The sequence below is a fragment of the Triturus cristatus genome, chromosome 7 (genome assembly GCF_964204655.1).
Source record: "Triturus cristatus chromosome 7, aTriCri1.1, whole genome shotgun sequence".
Lineage (NCBI taxonomy): Eukaryota > Metazoa > Chordata > Amphibia > Caudata > Salamandridae > Triturus > Triturus cristatus.
This window is the reverse complement of record NC_140590.1, coordinates 569,500,511-569,518,569: the sequence shown is the minus strand read 5'-3', so window position 1 is coordinate 569,518,569 and position 18,059 is coordinate 569,500,511. Positions and strand designations below refer to the sequence as shown.

General features: G+C 49.0%; 1 protein-coding gene across 1 annotated transcript in view; it reads left to right on the top strand.

Annotated features, from left to right (window-relative positions):
* HEATR9 (HEAT repeat containing 9) overlaps positions 1 to 18,059 on the top strand; it is a 237,439-nt gene that overhangs the window by 150,445 nt on the left and 68,935 nt on the right. The window lies entirely within an intron of this gene.

Here is an 18,059-nt window from a genome sequence, read left to right as displayed (position 1 = left end):
CTTGCCTCAGAATCATGTGTGTCATCCAACACTGTGCCCATTCTCCGTGTGTTCAGCATAGGTTGGCCTCTGTGGCATTGTTCCCTGGCCTCATTTGTATTTATGTAAAGTGTGCTACATGTGTTCACTGGACAGGGTGACCCCATTTGGCTTGTGCATCCTAACACTGGGCAGTGCCTGTGTGTCTATTTACAACTATCTGTTGATGGTTGTTTGTGACAAATATGTGTTGGCAGCCTCACGAGGTGATGTAGAGTACATTTAGGAATTCTTTTTTTTTTTTTTTTTTTTTGTTGAAAAACCTTTATTGACGTTTCAATCATTTACACGTATGGGCCTACAACCCCCCGGGGCCGGCCGCTAAGTAATCAGAACAATAAAAGCAAATGTAAACACAGGCGGCACCTCGGAGAGCAAAATCTTCAATCCAATATAGTCCGGCCAATGAGCCGCGCAGATAGGACACCAGGAGAAAAAGGGTTTTTCATTTTATGATAAGACAAAACAGTAGGATCAGGTGCCAAACAATTTCCCAACAGCGATAAGGGGCAAGGATAAGAGACGTAAGCAATAAGCAGCAATATATTGAATCAATGGCGCAGACACGGGAAAGTCCGGATGGGGAAGAATATCAAAAACAGTTGCGCCTGCAGACCCCAATATCTAACGCCCAGCGAACACCCCGGAAACTGTGGCACACATGAAGAGGCAACGATTCACAATAAGGGAACTGTACCGCGCTGATCCCAGAAAAAGGAAAACAAGAAGAAACAGAGAAGAAAAAGGAGGCCATGGAAAAAGAGATAAAGACTAAAGAGTCCCCTCCCCCAACCCCCCACCCTGCACCTCTGCGAATGAGTATGGCCCCACCCCCCAGCAGTGTGCCTGTCGCCCTGGAACTAGACCCGAAATATAGAAGAAACAGGGAAAAAGGAGTAAGAAAGAACCCCACCAGACGGGGGGGCGGAGAGAGCATAATAAACTGGAGGAGGGCCTTCAAAACATACCCCCGGCTTCTCCCTCCCGCACGGTGAAGTCTCCCCACAGCAAACAATAAGCAGCACCAAGTCGATCATATCAAAAAAGGGGGGGGAATGGGGAACATTATGCACCAACTATGCGAATAACCATGAGAGCACGCAACCATGAGTCCGCCCGTCTACTAGGTGACCACCCCCGAGGGATCAGCCTCAGCCTTGACCACTCTTTACGATTCTGCCCATGCCTGCCCCTCGACCCAGCACCATGTCCGATGTTCCAAGGTACAGGAGTGTCCAAAAACAACCGGGAAGCGACGCACACAGGTGGGGTGGAAGTCTCTGAGTACCAGCACAGACCGCATCATGGAGGGGCGTCTTTTCCAGTGCCGCCCCAGGATCTACACTGCACCCAAGGTCCAGACAGGCTGAATCAGCCGAAGGAGACACACGTTGCTGGAATTGTCCCTGGGTCGCCGGAGATCGTGCACGGGACAAGACCACCATCTTCCACTCAGGTCCAATACCTCCGGAACAGATCAAGCCCACAGTTAGCCGACCACACGGTAGCATACTGTCCGGAGTGTCCTGCTGTGCACTAATCGCAGGGGGGGCCGCAACATCTTCCTCCTGTGTGCAGTGTGGGGAGCCACTGTGTACCTGTGGACCAGCATGCCGCCACTGTCCCAACGCTGATGCCACCCCATCTAGCTTCCTCCCCAGGACCCCGGCGCCATGAGCCAAGGAGAAATGAAGGGCACCAAGGGCCTCCAGGAGGTCACCGTACCCCAGAGCAGCTCTCTCCGATCGCTCCGCCACACTCCCAAAAGTCACACACCCCCAATCCTGCTGCGACCCAGTGGACAGGATGGTAGGCTGCATAGCAACAAAATGGCCGCTGGGAAGGCCCGACTCGTATTGGGGCCAGGACCCCGGGACAGGCGCCTCGAGGTCCACGTCGCTGAAGACAGGGATCCTGGGGCAGGCACAAATTCAGCCGTTGCGCGGTCACGGGCAACAGTCGTCTCCGCCACGGACCAGCTCCCGCGAAAAGCCGGGAGCAGCCCGCAAGGATCAGGGCGAGCTAGGGACGGCGTCCGGGCAGCTCACCGTCAAAGGCAGGGGCAAACACCACAGGATCCGAGAATTGCACCCCTGGGCGTGTCCTCGGTCCGCAACGCTCAGCAGGGGGAGCGACTACAGCAAAATGCAGGCCGAGGGCAGCACCACTCCGGCGGACCGACTCCACCCAATCACCACAGGCCGCTGTTGTTAAACTGCCACCCGGCCAAGGCATCCACTCGAGGTCCCGGCTCCGGGGCCGCACGGGCCGCAAAGTTCAACCGCTGATTTCTCCGGCAGTACGGCAGCCAGAAACCTCGGAGTCACACGATCGGTTGCCACTTTCGTTTACAAACACGATCTCATAGCGCAGAATAAGGATCTCATGCAGGATATCCGTGCGGGATGCGGAGGTTCACGGAGCCGGGAATCTACGCTGCCGTCCCGGTCGCCATCTTGGCCAGCTCCACATTTAGGAATTCTTGATGCACATTTTAGTACACACAGATTAAGATGTGTAACTTCTTGATCTGTCTCAATCACATTGTCTCAGGTATGGGGCTTTGTGCGGGCGAGGCCTACATGTCCAAACCTTATGTCTCCTTGCCAGGTCTGACCTGTGTGTGATAATTGTCTGGACAGACACTCAACATGCAGTAACCCAGTGATGTTGTGCAGGCTTTCATGTTTGTGCTTTGCAGCATGTGTCAAAAGTTTAAATACATGATTCCTGCTCATCAATTTTTGGCACCAGTGTGTGGTCCAGATGCTATGTAGTTTTGTCTTTGTGTGCTGACATCTGTGTGCACATTCTTGGTTGCCATGAGGGTGTCTCCTCAGTGCAGGTGCTCCTTATTCCGACACAATTGCAGGCCCATTAGCTTATGCATTGTCCTGTGTTTGGACATGTGTGCCACTCCACATGACAGGCAGTGGGTCAGATGTGTTGCCAACTGTGTCATCATGGTACGGATGGCCATGTGACAGGTGGCATGATTCAAGTTGTTAGTCAAGAATTCTTGTACCTTGTCACTCACTACACTTGTCAACATGTCTTCATTTTTTCAATGCTTGACTTTGATGTTTTGTTGTGAAGGAAAATAATGTGCCTGCATGACAGATGTCTCCCAAGGAAGTGCACAAGAAACTACCTTTACACTTTCAGGGGACACGCTGGCACATTTTAAAGAAAGGCACATTTCGAAAAACACTTTTTTTCTGATTATACATATACATGTTCCCACAGTGTGGTGGCATTTGGGTAAGTCCTTAGCTGTTGCTGATACCAACTTACGAGTGTCAAGTCATCCAGACCGCCGTGGTGCCATGTATATGGACTTACTGAAACCCCATTTCTTTCTAAGAGTGGCTTATTTGAATAAGACTGGCAGCTCATACAATGACTATGTAAATGTAGTTTTGTGTGCACCTCCTTGTGTGACTTCTTTTATACAGGCACATGTGTGTTCTGTTCAGATGGTGGCACATTCACACATTCCAAACATGTAGATTGTGTAAAGTGTTGTGATTCCCAATGGATCACAATGTATTTTGTTTGTGTTTCCAAAGTACTACAGGTCTCTGAGTGTGGGGACACCTTCAGCATTGCGGTCTGTTATTTAGCCTTGGGTGCACCAATACTGTTTAGTTCACAGTAAACAGGAGGTGGCATGCCTTCATAGTATTGCTGTGCTCAACTGTTCCCAGACACTAGCTTCTCGATATAATTCGATATCAAGTTATTTTCTGTTGTGTCCTATTTTTCCTAGTTTCCAAGTGGCATGGTGGGTCAACCAGCTGGGGAGTGCAGGGCTTACATATGTGTTGAGTAATCTAGATGTTACTCATGATGCATTTCCTGTAATGCACTGTGACCTATTGTGTTTGGACTCATGTGTCAGATGTATACAGGGGACTGATTATTTTCTGTATCTTCACCTTGCCCACAGCATCATCGGAGGACACCGAGGGAGACACCTGCAAGGACGTGGAGGAGGGACCCAGCACCGGTGCCACCACTGCTGGCGAGTCTGCGGGAGCAAGTGGCACGGAGGGCGAGGGGAGTCAGGCAGATGACCTGTCTGGTGGCGACACCGACTACGACGCTGACGGGTCCGAGGCTGAACTCCTCGAGGGGGCGGAGGCTGCTACAACATCTGGCAGCAGCACAACATCTGTCACCGCCTCCTCCATTCCCATCACCGCCCTCCTAGTTGCTCCGGTCCCTTCTGTCCGTGCAGGGCACCACCATGTCTCCTTTGTGCCAGGCACCGCACCCCCTGCCCCTGTCACCCCTGCTGCCCTCACTGCAGTGTCTGTGGACATTCAGCGGCAGTTGCAGGTTGGGCAGACATCAATGCTGAATGTCCTCCATGGCCACACCAGACTGCTGACACAGATGGTGTCGTTCATGGAGGGCATGGAGGGCATGTCAGCAGCGATGTCTGACCAACGGATGTTGCTGAGGTCCATGGACTCTTCACTGACGGCAGCAGTGAGTCTCCTGCAGCGCTTCGTCCCCCTCTACCCCTGCCCCATCCACACTTCCCACTCCCATGCCTGTCCCATGCACACCCAGACATTCCCAAGCACGCACCCCACCAGACACAGGCAGCACACAAACACATAAGGGAAAGCACACACCTCCTGGGACGCACACTCAGGGGGATAAAGGCACACCCACTGGGTCTGGGGCACACAGGCATACACGCAGCCACAGTCTGAGTCCGCATGCCTCACTACCCAGTCCCTCCAAAGGCACTCCCCTTGGCTCCCCTGCCACACAGTCAGACAAGGAGACCTACATGTCTGTGCTGGGCTTCAGCCCCACTGGGTCACCAGCCCCCAAACGGGCAAGGCACTCCCCGGGTAAGGGAGTTGATTCCCCCCCGTCCACCCCCTCCCCCAGTAGCGCTGCACCCCATCCCTCCGACCCCCCCTCTCCTTTGTGCCTGTGGTTTCTTCCGGTACAGTGGATACTCTGGACGCCCTGGCAGAAGTGTGCAGCGCCGAGCTCACCTCCACCTTTGGCGCTGCCCCACCCACTGTGGTGGAGGCATCCATCCCTGCACCCACCACACCTACCCTTACACCTCCTGTCCCTGCGGTGCCTGGTCCTTCCCAACATGATGTCCCCCCCCCCCCAGTCGACGAACCTGAGAGTTCTAATATGCAGGCAAGCTAGGGGAGACACGTGCCCATGTGTCCCCCCAAGGACTTATATTCTGGACTGGCCATTGGCCTTTGTATACAGTGTTGTTGAAAAATATTTTCTCTTATGCTGATTAAAGCATTTTCTTTTTACTTTGAACACTATTGCATTTCAGGTATTGATGTTGGTGCTGATGCTCCAGGAGTTGGGGTTGTGGTAATGTGTTATGTTTCGGGCAAAGGTTCGAGTCGGATGGTCTTGAGGGGGCCCATGGGATCTGCGTGCCATCACAAGGTCTCTGCAAAGGATCTTTAGTCGTGTGTGTTATTTGTTTTTTGATACATTGTACCAAGGATTGTCCCTTCCTCCGTGGCACCTGACATCTTCCCTGCTGAGAGTTGCACAATTGTTGTGCTGACTTGTGTCTACATTCCCTTTGTTGGTGACGGATCCCTTCAACTATGACCATGCCTGCTCAGCAATGTCTCCGGCTGCATCGTCTGTGCCATCCTTGCTAGTCACTGTACTTGTGTATTGAGTATGTTGCCATGCCTTCATGGAGAAATTGTCCCTTTTCCGCACTATGCATGTGTGTAATCCCAGCCTAGCACACATATGGTACTTGTTCTGCAGGGTATTTGGGCACCTGACTCACAATAGTGGGCATTGTATCTGTGGGAACTCCACCCTATTCCTTCCATGAGAGACAACATCTTGGTGGCTGTCCCAGCACCTGTACATTCCTATCAGTCCTGAGATGTGCGTGACAGTGTGTGTTCCCTTTGGCTCTCTTAGTTTAGTAGGCATTGACATGACTATACAGTCTTGTGGCATGATCTCTGTGTGTGTATTGTGCTGCATCCGCCAGGGGTGGGTATGCATGTGTCATTTGTCCTCACACCCACATGTGGTGTGTCATGCAGTGGGGGAAAGACATCCATCCTCATGGGAGTGGGACACTGCTGTCAGTGATGTGTTGTTATGGCATTATCAACATAGTCGAAACTTAGGGATGCGTACATACACCCATGGAGTTATGGTCATCTGATAATGATGTACACACCCCCATGTCTCTGTCCACTGCTGGTGTTCCTCTGCACCCACCCCTCACATGTCTCTGTTCACTGTTGGGAGTTCTCTGCACGCACCCCCATGTCTCTGTCCACTGCTGGGAGTTCTCTGCAATCACCCCTCACATATCTCTGTCCATTGCTGGGAGTGATAGGCACCCACCCCTCACATGTCTCTGTCCACTGCTGGTATTCCTCTGCACCCACCCCTCACATGTCTCTGTCCACTGCTGGTATTCCTCTGCACCCACCCCCATGTGTCTGTCCACTGCTGGTGTTCCTCTGCAACCACCCCTCACATGTCTCTGTCCACTGCTGGTATTCCTCTGCACCCACCCCCATGTCTCTGTCCACTGCTGGGAGTCCTCTGCACCCACCCCCATGTCTCTGTCCACTGCTGGGAGTTCTCTGCAACCACCCCTCACATGTCTCTGTCCACTGCTGGGAGTGATAGGTACCCACCACTCACATGTCTCTGTCCACTGCTGGTGTTCCTCTGCACCCACCCCTCACATGTCCCTGTCCACTGCTGGTATTCTTCTGCACCCACCCCCATGTCTCTGTCCACTGCTGGTGTTCCTCTACACCCACCCCTCACATGTCTCTGTCCACTGCTGGGAATGATAGCCACCCACCTCCATGTCTCTGTCCACTGCTGGGAGTGATAGGCACCCACCCCTCACATGTCTCTGTCCACTGCTGGTATTCCTCTGCACCCACCCCCATGTCTCTGTCCACTGCTGGGAGTCCTCTGCACCCACCCCCATGTCTCTGTCCACTGCTGGTGTTCCTCTGCACCCACCCCTCACATGTCTCTGTCCACTGCTGGGAATCCTAGGCAGCCACCCACCCACCCGCACCCTTGGTGCAGTACACTGCTGTCCTGGGCATACACACACCCCAATATACTGGTTATATGCTGCACCAGGCCCTAAGCCAACATTTGTGGCGTGTGTACGCCTTGTATCACAAATATACTGGTGCCCTAGGGGTACGGGTGATGCGGTCCGTACCCCCGCATTCATCGGTTGGGTACGGTCAGTACCATGCGTACCCCTACATCACCACAACAATGGTGGTACAGACCGTACCCATGCTCTGAGGGCGTGGGTATGGTCCGTACCACGTGTACCCCTACATCACCACACCAATGGTGGTACGGACCGTACCCACGCCCTCAGAGTGTGGGTACGGTCCGTACCACACGTACCCCTACATCACCACAACAATGGTGGTACGGACCGTACCCACGCTCTGAGGGTGTGGGTACGGTCCGTACCATGCGTACCCCTACATCACCACTACAATGGTGGTACGGACCGTACCCACGCCCTGAGAGCGTGGGTACGGTCCGTACCACCATTGTTGTGGTGATGTAGGGGTACGTGTGGCACGGACCGTACCCACGCTCTGAGGGCGTGGGTATGGTCCGTACCACGCGTACCCCTACATCACCTCTACAATGGTGGTACGGACCGTGCCCACGCCCTCAGAGCGTGGGTACGGTCCGTCCCACCATTGTAGTGGTGACGGGTACGCGTACACATCCACTTCCGTTGTGGCGGTACGCAGGGATTGGTGGACACGCCCTCCGAAGTGGCCAGACCCTGGAGGTAATGTATGTACAGGATATATTATTTTTAAATTGGGTAGGGTTTATGTGTCCTGCCCCTCGCCCCCCCCCCTTTGCCCCTGGGTGTTGTTCTGACCTTCTGCGGCGTACGCGGCGGTTTCGGTGCACCAGGTCGTAGGCTAGGAGGGCCGGGATGACACGTAGGATGGGGTCCATGGCTGTCCGTCGCATACCGGTGCTCCTTCTTCGCGTCGTCCTCAATTTCCCGGGAGTTTTTGGCTGCCGTAAAAAATGAGCCGTGCGGAGTGACGTAGGCACGAATCGTACTTGCAGGTCCGTAAAACGCTGCCTGGCTCCGTCCGGACGTCACGTACGCGATGTCCCGGATCGGAATTGTGGGTATTTTTTCGCCGCACGTAGTCTTGTACGATTCGTACGGAAATGGTATTTCTGTACGAATCGTACTTGCTGCTTTGTAAGGAGGATTTCCCGAGTACGAGTCGTACGGAGAATACGCTCCGTACGACCATTCGTACCCGGGTTTTACAGGATTGGAATCGGCACCTTTCTAATTAAATAAAATAATTATTTATTAATATTAAGTTTATATATATATACTTTTTTAAAATATGTATGTTTAAGTTTTTTTTAGTGTTACATTTATTATTTATCATTTTTAACATTTTTAAATAATTCTAACTATGTCTTTATTAATTATATTTAGTATTTAGTTAATTTTATATTATTTTTGAGACATTTCAAAAAACGATATTTTATTCAACGATATTTTAAACAACGATATTTTGGTTTCGATATTTTTGTACTTACCTATTTAAAGATAGGATGTCGATATTCTGTCCATCGATATTCTAGACTCGATACTCTTGTAGGTCGATATTCGGTCCGACAATTTCTGTCAGTGATCCGATCTGTAGCCGGGGACACGCAGCAGCCACAGATGCTATGGGTGCCTGGGAATATATGGTGGATACTTCGGGGCAAAAGTTAAGGTCTATAAAAGCAGGTAGAACTGTATCAGCTGTAAACAAGTGTTGTGAGAGATCTAGAGGGGGCCTTCTTGGGCCTTCGCCCATACCTTCCGGAGTAAGGCTCTGCCAAATTTCGCCTCCCAGATCTCTCATAGGTGCTGTAGTGGGACCTAAATGTGTATGATCATCGCCTGTCAAACCAAGATATTAGTCGCATCCTATTACCCAATGTAAATAGAGGGTCAATAAGGCATTTGTAGTTGGCTGTGAGTCCTCTACTCATCAGCAGTTCTGTAAAAGTCTTCGCAGGAGACCAAACGTCAGGAACTGACCTGGATTGAGGCCATATTGGCTCCTCAAGTCTTCAAAGTTGGTAGGAAGCCTTTTATGGAAGAGACGGCACAGGGTCAAGAGACGATCTGGTCCCAGGGTCTCACAACGCATCTGAAGACCCTACCAGAAAGTTTGACAAGGCCTAGGAGTGGTATGGAGGGGCCAGTAGGGGGAGAACTCTGAGTGAGCCTTTACGCCCTAGTCAGACATTGTGGGACCACCCGTAATATGCAGGGAAGCCATTTTGCTGGGGAGATCTCCAGCATAGTCAGGGCCAAAATGGCCGTCCGATCGAGGGGAGGTTCAACCGCTCCAGTGTCCTCCAGCCCATGTCCCACCAATCAGCGGATGAACCAATGCAATTTAGTGGCTAGGAAGCATATTTTGAAAAGAGGGGCTCTAAGGCCAGCTGATGCTGGAGGGAGTTGTAGTTTCAATAGAGCCACTCAATGTTGTCAATTATGCCAGATGAGGTCCCCCAGCAGCTTTTCCAGCACCCAGAAGACCGACCGGCTGGGAACCACCGATAGGTTAGCCAAATGGTATAGAAGGTTAAGTGACCCTTTTGTGACAGCGGCAGAAATTTCAAGAAGGTGACTTGTGGCCAAAGGAAGGACGATGTAGCGGTGAGATTCCCGTCCAATAAGTTAAGCTACCTATGGAATATTCTAATTCCCAGAAAGTGGAAGGAGTTATCTTCCCAGTATGCTGGGCCCTTGTGGGGATCAGATGAACCATGTATGACTTACCCAACTCACTCATAGTCCAGAGAGAGAGCTCCAAACTGTGTCAGGAGTCAAGTAATAGAGTGATCAGCGGTCAGATCTGTGATATTGAAAAGCATGTCATCCACGTACAGGGAGATTGTATGTATCCTATTTGGCATGGGAGTGCCCTAGTCCCTCACTCAAGAGGCAAGCACGTGCTGCTAGGGGCTCTACAACTATTGCAGAGAGAAGCCGAGAAAGGGGGCCTAGTGCCCCCACCCACTCTTATAGAGTGTAAGATCAAGCCCCCTGGACGAAATTTCACTGTTGGATTGGCATATAACATGCAGATTAATTAAATGATGCAGATTCGGAAGCCGAAGCGACCCAATACTGTGAAAAGGTAGTCCCAGGTGAGGGGATTGAACATCTTTTCTAGGTCTAAGACCAGGGCTGCGGCTCGAGGCCTCTGTGTTGTCACTGCCTCCATAACGTGGTGCAAGTGCCTAATATTCAGTGCAGTGCACCTGCCATGGACAAAGCCATTCTGGTCCATGTGGATTCAGCGAGGGACAACATTTTGGTCCTGGGTAGCCATTATTTTACTTTGGATTTTATAATCCATTTACATAATAGCTATGGGGCTATAAGCTGTCAGGTTGGTGGGGTCCATTCATGGCCGGATTGGCCGTAGTTGGCACTAGGCTTTTTCCAGTTGGGCCGGGCGGGTGGGGCCGGTTTTGGACCAGTGGGGGCGTTTTTGTAACAAAAGCACAGCAGCAGTGTTTCCCACCATTTTCTGTTTCTGGGGGCCTGTTTTTCAGCAGTGCTGCACTATCGCCCTCTGTTTCTGGGGGCCGGTTTTGCAGCAGAGCTGCAGTATCGGCCCCCGTAACAAAAGCGCAGCAGCACTGTTTCCCACCAGTAAACCCCCACTGACAATCCGACGTAATTGTGAAATCCACCTAAGGGGTTAGACTCACGCACTCACTGGTAGGCTTGTTCGTACAAATTAGTTAACCGTTTAAATGTGCCGATTAGTGAATCCTCCTGCGTATGAGGATAATAAACTTGACTATGTTGCGCTGTCCCCAGGATCTCCAGGTCCTTCGTTGTCAGTAAATGCAAGGAGTTACAGGAGGAGACAAGGAGCGGGATTGAGCCCCTGATGAAGGGAAATGCCCGAAATGCATTGGGCGTACTCATGTTATATGACAAACTTCAAGAAATGAAAGAAGAAAGTAAATTGAAAAAATAAAAAGAATCTTTGAAAAGAACGTCCCACTTTTGGAATAATTGTTTAAAGTGATTTCAGAGTGTGGTGTGGGGACGCCCCCATGTCTTGGAGACAGCGCATCATAGTCAAGTCTGATGTAATTGCCAGGACTGGTTTGCGTTCCCAATCTGGCCCTGGGTCCTTTCCAGACTTCAACAGGATACCAGTATCACTTTCCAAAGTGTGTCGGATAACTGGCCTGACTTCAGTGCAGATTCAAAGAGTTTAACCAACCACGGTGCTAAAGTGGCCATGTAGGTTTTTATAAAACTCCGCCGAGAGCCCATTGGTTCCCGGTGTTTTCCCTGTGGACAGATCAGTAATGGCTGCATGAATATCCTCGTCCGTGATAGGATCATCAATCTCTGCCCGTTCCATCGCTGTAAAAGTGGGGGGGAGGGCATGATCAAGGAAGGCCTGAATGTCTGTCTCGGGTTCCAGTTCATCCTTATACCACACAGTTTTTTTTCCTGCAGCCATATGTTTAAGGGATGTCTCTAAAGATCCATTTATACCTGAAGTTGTATGTGTGTAAATTATCAGCAAACATCCCTTGTTTCAGCTACATGTTTCTGGAAGAATGCCTTCACCAAAATTGCTACTTTTAAAATTATAATTTTATAATTGTGCTTGCTTTGGGGTCAGTATCAATCAACCAAATTGTGTGCAACTCTGAATGTGCAGCCTATCATTCTTGAAGATGGATGTCTGATGCCATCTGTTTTACATGACTAAAGCTATTGATCTGTTGTCTAAAATGGCAGAAACAGGAATTGTCCATTAAAACCCTTGAAATATAATATTAAACGATGTTAACATGCAAAATGTGAGCATTGTCTGTTTTCTCCTGCTGAGTCCATCCATAACAGGAATTTCAATACCAGGGCTAGTCACACTTGTAGTGAAGCTGGACAACCCAACCCGGTAGGATTACCCAACAGGGCGTCCCCTAATAGCAAACTCCCATCCCATATAGATTATACATTTTATAAAATTAACTGCAGCTCTCTGCCTAAACATCAAAACAACATCTTCGATCTCTTGACTAATAATCAACCGGATGCTGTCTTTTTACCTGGAAACTGGTTACAGGAAAGTTCAGGCCCTGATGTGGCAGCAGCGCTTCCATCCAACTCTTCTATTATAAGGAAAGGCAGGAAGTTCAAGATGGGGGTCGGAATAGCCATTATTCACAAAAGCTCCTTAATATGTAAAAGAGAGGACTTCTGTGTCACTGATTGTGAAGCCTTGTTATTTAAAATAGCCCTCACGCCTAATTTTACTTTCTCGGGCATTCTGATGTACCGCCCTCCCGGCCCGGCTGGGCCGTGGCCGCTTTCTTTGCTGATTAAGCAGCCCCTCACATCCTGAAGGCCGCTAACTTCACCATTCTGGGAGATCTGAACTTACACTTAGACGATCCGAAATGTACTAAGTGTTTGTCACTCATTGCTGCTCTAGACGCTATGAACATTCATCTATGCAGCTCAGGTCCAACCCATTTGTTAGATCTGATTTTTTCTAATCTACCTGATCTTAGCTGTGTCCCTGTGCTTCCCCTGTGCTGGTCCGATCACTTTGCTGTAGCTTTCTCATTGAAAGTGGCTTCTTCCCCTCCAGCGACCTGTCTGGTAGCCGAGCAAAAGAGGAGAAATTGGGCTGAGCTTGATGTCCAGGCTCTAAATAAACCGGTAGTTGACAGCAAACCAGTGGCAGAACAGATTACTGTCACCGATTTTGGTTTCTTTAATACTTGGATTGCTCAAGCAGTAGATGCCTGCCTCCCTCTGTCTAACAAGCGTGTTAAAAGACAACTGCCACCCGCTCCCTGGTTTTCAAAGAAGTTGATAATTGAGAAATCTAAATATAAATTCCTTGAAAGAACCTGGAGGAAACATTATCATGAAGAATCTAAAGTGGCATACAAAAAAACCCTTAAGGAATACCACATTTTTTGTAAAGTAACTCGTGCTGAGTTCTTCACACATAAAATCTCCCAGTCCCAAAATTGCTTCAAAACACTTTTTAAGGTGGTAAAAGAACTATCCGATGCAGATACTCAAACTACCCCCCCTGCTCTCACTGGCGCCCAGTGTGAAGAACTCGCCCACTACTTTAATGATAAAGTCGAACAAATACATTCTGCACTGCTCAGTAAACACTCTCAATCTTCTCTTCCGGAAACAGTGACCTTCATTATTACCACCCCGGAGTCTACTGGACCAGGGTCACGTGTTAAAAGTCTCTCATCCAATAGATAAACTTGGACCCTCCTGGACCCTAGTTTCTTTGGCCACCTCTTGGCAAACATGAAATCGGGGTCCCCCAGTGATGTACTTCCCTTTCATGTGATTAAACAACTGGAAGCGTCCATTCTCTCTTTGTGTATAGTTCACCTGAACGCCTCCTTGTTGGAGGGCATGGTAACTCGGGAATGGAAACATGCTATGGTCCTCCCTCTTCTGAAGAAAGCCAATGCCGACCCTCTAAAATTCTGGAAAAGCATATAAACTGTCAATTCACTGCTTATGTGGAATTCCGGAATGTTCTCCACACCTCTCAATCAGGTTTCAGAGCTGGTTTCTCTACCGAATCAACTCTCCTTGGAGTTACAGAAATGATAAGACACAGGGTTGATGAAGGTGAAACCGTGGCCCTTATCTTACTAGACAGCAGCGCCGCATTTGACAGGGTGTGTCACTCCATCTTGCTGAGAGCCTTGCAGGTGGTGGGCTTAACTGGAGTAGCCTTACAGTGGATCGGGTCTCTTTTAGCTGACCGAAACTTTCAGGTCTTTTCGGCATCAGCTAATTCTAACTCCTATCCATCCCCTAATGGAGCTCCTCAAGGGTCGGTGCTGAGCCCTCTGCTATTTAATGTGTATGTCCGTCCTCTGACAGATGTTGTGGAAGAGGCTGGTCTCTCTTTTTTTTTCTATGCTGATGACACGCAGATCATTTTTTCCCTTTCCTCAGCTCTTCAGTCAGGTCTGAGTAAAGCTGCATCATAGGTGCCAAACAATCTACTCAACTGAACGGTGAAAAGACTGAAGTTATGATTTTCGGGAAGAAACATGATCTGTGGGGCCCTCAGCATTGGCCCCCTGAAATGGGTGCACTGCCCCTGCCGGTACACCACGTTCCTAATTTGGGTTTCATCATTGACGAGCATCTTTCTATGAAACAACAAGTCACAAGGATTTCTGCCATCTGTTTTACTATTTTAAAATGGCTGAAAAAAATTCTATGGATGATTCCCCTCTCTGACCAGAAAATGGTAGTCCATGCCCTTGTTACCTCTAGGCTGGATTACGGCAATGTTCTTTACCTGGGCTCTAATAAAGCTTTAATCCAAAGACTTCAAGTCGTGCAAAATGCGGCTGCCAGAGTACTGTGTCAGGTGCCCACATTTTCATCAGTGACTAACTTCCTCCGTAGCGTTCATTGGCCGACGGTGGAGAATCGTATAAAATGAAAAGCCCGTTGCTACATGTTTAAAATCAAAACTGGAGTGGCTCCCAAATATTTACAAAAGCTATTTCAGCGCTACCAACCTCCACGTCTTCAGTTGAGGTTCTCGGTCCGGAAATTCAAACTCGCCCACATGTGTGGACGGTCCTTTTCTTATTTAGGACCTACCTTATGGAACTCTTTGCCGGTCTAACTGCATGAGGAAACCGTTTATGGTTTATTCCGCAAAAACTTGAAGACTTGGTTCTTCAATTCTTAGATCCTTCTTGCTAGTTCTCAGGTCTCCTATCTGGCTAATGCCGGGGAAACCTCTCATGGTGGCTGTGCGCCTTAAAAATTCAAATTCAATTCAATTCAATCCCTGTTTCTACTTTCGAGCAACAATATGTTTGCGGCTGCTCAAAAGATGATTTGATCCAAAAAGGAAGTTTCAAATCAACCTCAAGGTACCTTTAGTTTCTGAAGGAATGCCTCAGCTAGCTTTGTTTTTTTCCGCCAGAGCTACAGATGATTTTAATAGATATATTGCCTTTCCCCTTCCCTAGGTCCAATCCAGCTCTGATGGCAATATCATATGGATGATATATTCCCACCTCCTGAAGAAGCATGATGTGAGTAGTGACAGTGGGGAGGCGAAACAGCAACAAGTCATAGAGACACGTTCCAAAGACAAGAAATAACGGAAGGAATTCACTTGTGAAAGACTAAGAGCCTCTAGCTTAAATCTTTTACAAACTCTTATGTGGAACCTTTTTTTAATTTGTGAAAAAGTAAATTCCAGGGCTCTTGTCAGGAGGCCACTGCAGCTTGCATCACACATTGCCCCTGCCATGCTACCAAGGACAGTACCAACACAACTACTAACGATCACACTCCTACAAGTGCGACAATTCGTACTATTTCAGGCCCCCAGAGCTATAAGAAAGGCTTGGGTGGCAGGTAATAGTAATTTTAATAAATAGGGATTTAATAATCAACTGTTGTTGTGGTCGTCTCTACATTAGACAGATAGTGCCACCTGGCCACAAGCGCCGGTGCCGCAATTTAAGTGTTGGTGCCCAGCACCGGAAATCACGGGCTCAAATTAAGCACTGTGTGGAAACAACCCCTGCCGGCCAAGACCCCACACATTTTTTGTTAATAACACAGTGCCCTTTTAGGCTTGCATTGTATACAAGTGCCTGCACTCTGATAGGTAATAAATATGCCTCCTCCATAGCTTGCAAACTTGCATTTAGGAGTCTTGGGATTTCTTAGGTGCTTCTAAGAAAAGAAGACTTCAAATCCAGGACGGGGCCACCTGTCTCCAGTAGTATCAGCTCCAGTGCCATCTTCCCCGTGAAGAATTGCTGCTGTCCTAGAAAGTTGTCCACAAACTACCACTCTTGGGTGGAAGTTAGTTTGCCTTTAGACCAGAACTGTTAGTATGAGAGAGTCAAATCCTGTCCAGACTAAAGGTCTAAGGTTATCTGCCAGATTACCCACCCATTGTGCAAGTAAGCTTGCATCTAAGAGCACAAAGTACTGAACTGAACTTGTGAGCCACCCCTTGGAGCAAGCAAGTGCTCTTTGGAAGTCCATGATTTAACATGAGATGCAGGCTAATGCAGTATGACTACTAAAAAAAAACCAAGAACACAGGTCTAGCCTTCGAATCAATTGAAAAATGTATTTGTTAGGACTAAAGAAGGTAAGCAAAAGGTTTGGCCTACAAGAATTTAAAGTTCTAAGCAGGGTTGAAATAACTATACCTTGGATCAAAAGTTTTTTCTAGCCTATATCACAAATGCATGTTAAAATGCTCCAGATGTCCACCTCAAACTATCGCAATATGAGGATGCAGGCATAGTCCACAATGGGAAATCTGAGGGCCTGGTTTACAGTTCAGAGTACGGATTGTACTCAATTAGGGCAGAAAAGTAAACTACTCTGTTGCCTTAACAGAGTACCCGTACTTCAAATTTATAGATGTGCTCTGGACCACCAGGTATCTCTAGTTATTGACAAGAACCACTGTCACAGCGGTTCCTGTCAATGAGCTAAACGTTTGTCAGACGGTACCGTCAAAACAATCGTATCATCAATCAAACTTTTAACTTGTTTTGTAATGCCCCCCACACCATGAAAGTTTTCTTTCATGGTGTGGGGGTCATTTAAACAATTTTACTGTTGCGCACTACCAGGTTTTTCACAGAAATAAAGGAGTGTAAAATTGCCTGGTCATTTAACCAGCCACTCTAAGTTGGGTAGGTGGTCGAATGAGTAAAACCCTGATGCCCCTCATTCCATCGGGCTGTGGAGGAGTCTGTCTGCGACAGGTACAGAGTAGTCTGCATCACTGCCCCTAAGTGAATTCAGAATAGTTCAAAAGTCTGAAAATGTTAGTTTGTGGACACGGGGCTTCAGCAGGCCTCAGCACGGAGGCGAGGACGTCAGTGCAGACTACCTGCCTTGATATGGGTTGTTGCTGAAGTGGGTACTTGGAAGGTCTGTTCTCTAAATTTGACACTTTGTAAAGTAACTGCCCAAAGATAAGAGTGAGTGCAGCCTGCCAAAGATAAGTTGCATGACCCTGGATAATTGAACCACCCCAGGCTTAATAACTAGGCAACAGAAGATGTTTTTCATGGCTACAGAGTGACTGCCCATGCACCAGCCATCCATTGAATTGTTTCATCACACTTGCAGCACTTCTAGGATCTGACACTTATGGCAGTGTGGATGCTTTAGTAGGACTTTTTCTTACTGATTCCCTCTGGTGGCTGGTATCCGTAGACCCCCGGCAAGAACTTAGAGAACCCAGAGTACTCTATACTGGTTCTCTTACTCTATGGCAATCCACAGGCTCAGTGGCACAATGACGTCCAGGGGACGTATTATGGAAAGTGCCACGGGGCACAATGGGCATGTGAACCTGCTTTGCTGCCCCCCAGGACACCTTGGTGTTACAGTAAGGGCTGCAGATGCTTATGTGGCCCTTTCTGTAATACAGATAGTGCTGGCACACCTCAGAGGGTGTTCCCCCATATGCTTGGCGGCATGGCTACATGCAAATGAGGGAATCCCTTTGCGTCTGTGCCCACCCCCTATTATAGATGCGGGCGCAGAGGCAAAGAAGCTGTCAGGAGGAGCACTGTCAGTGCATCCCCTTCCCTGATAGCAGCCCTCTGGAGGGGGGATATCCCTGTGCAGGTGGGTGCAGTCACTCATTGCACCCTCCTGCAAGGGAATCTCTAATCCCCCTGTGCAGATGGGTTGCCGCCTGCACAGAAAAACATTGAGCGGCATCAAAGCTGCTCCGTATTTCACTTAAATGCGCTACTCCCAGAGTAGCACAACATCCCGACTGCCCTGAGGGCAACACATTCAATATAATACCGCACACACTCCTTGGCTTGTTTGTGCAGGGCACACCTTTTGAAAGGTGTGTCCCGATCTGCCAGCTTAAGGG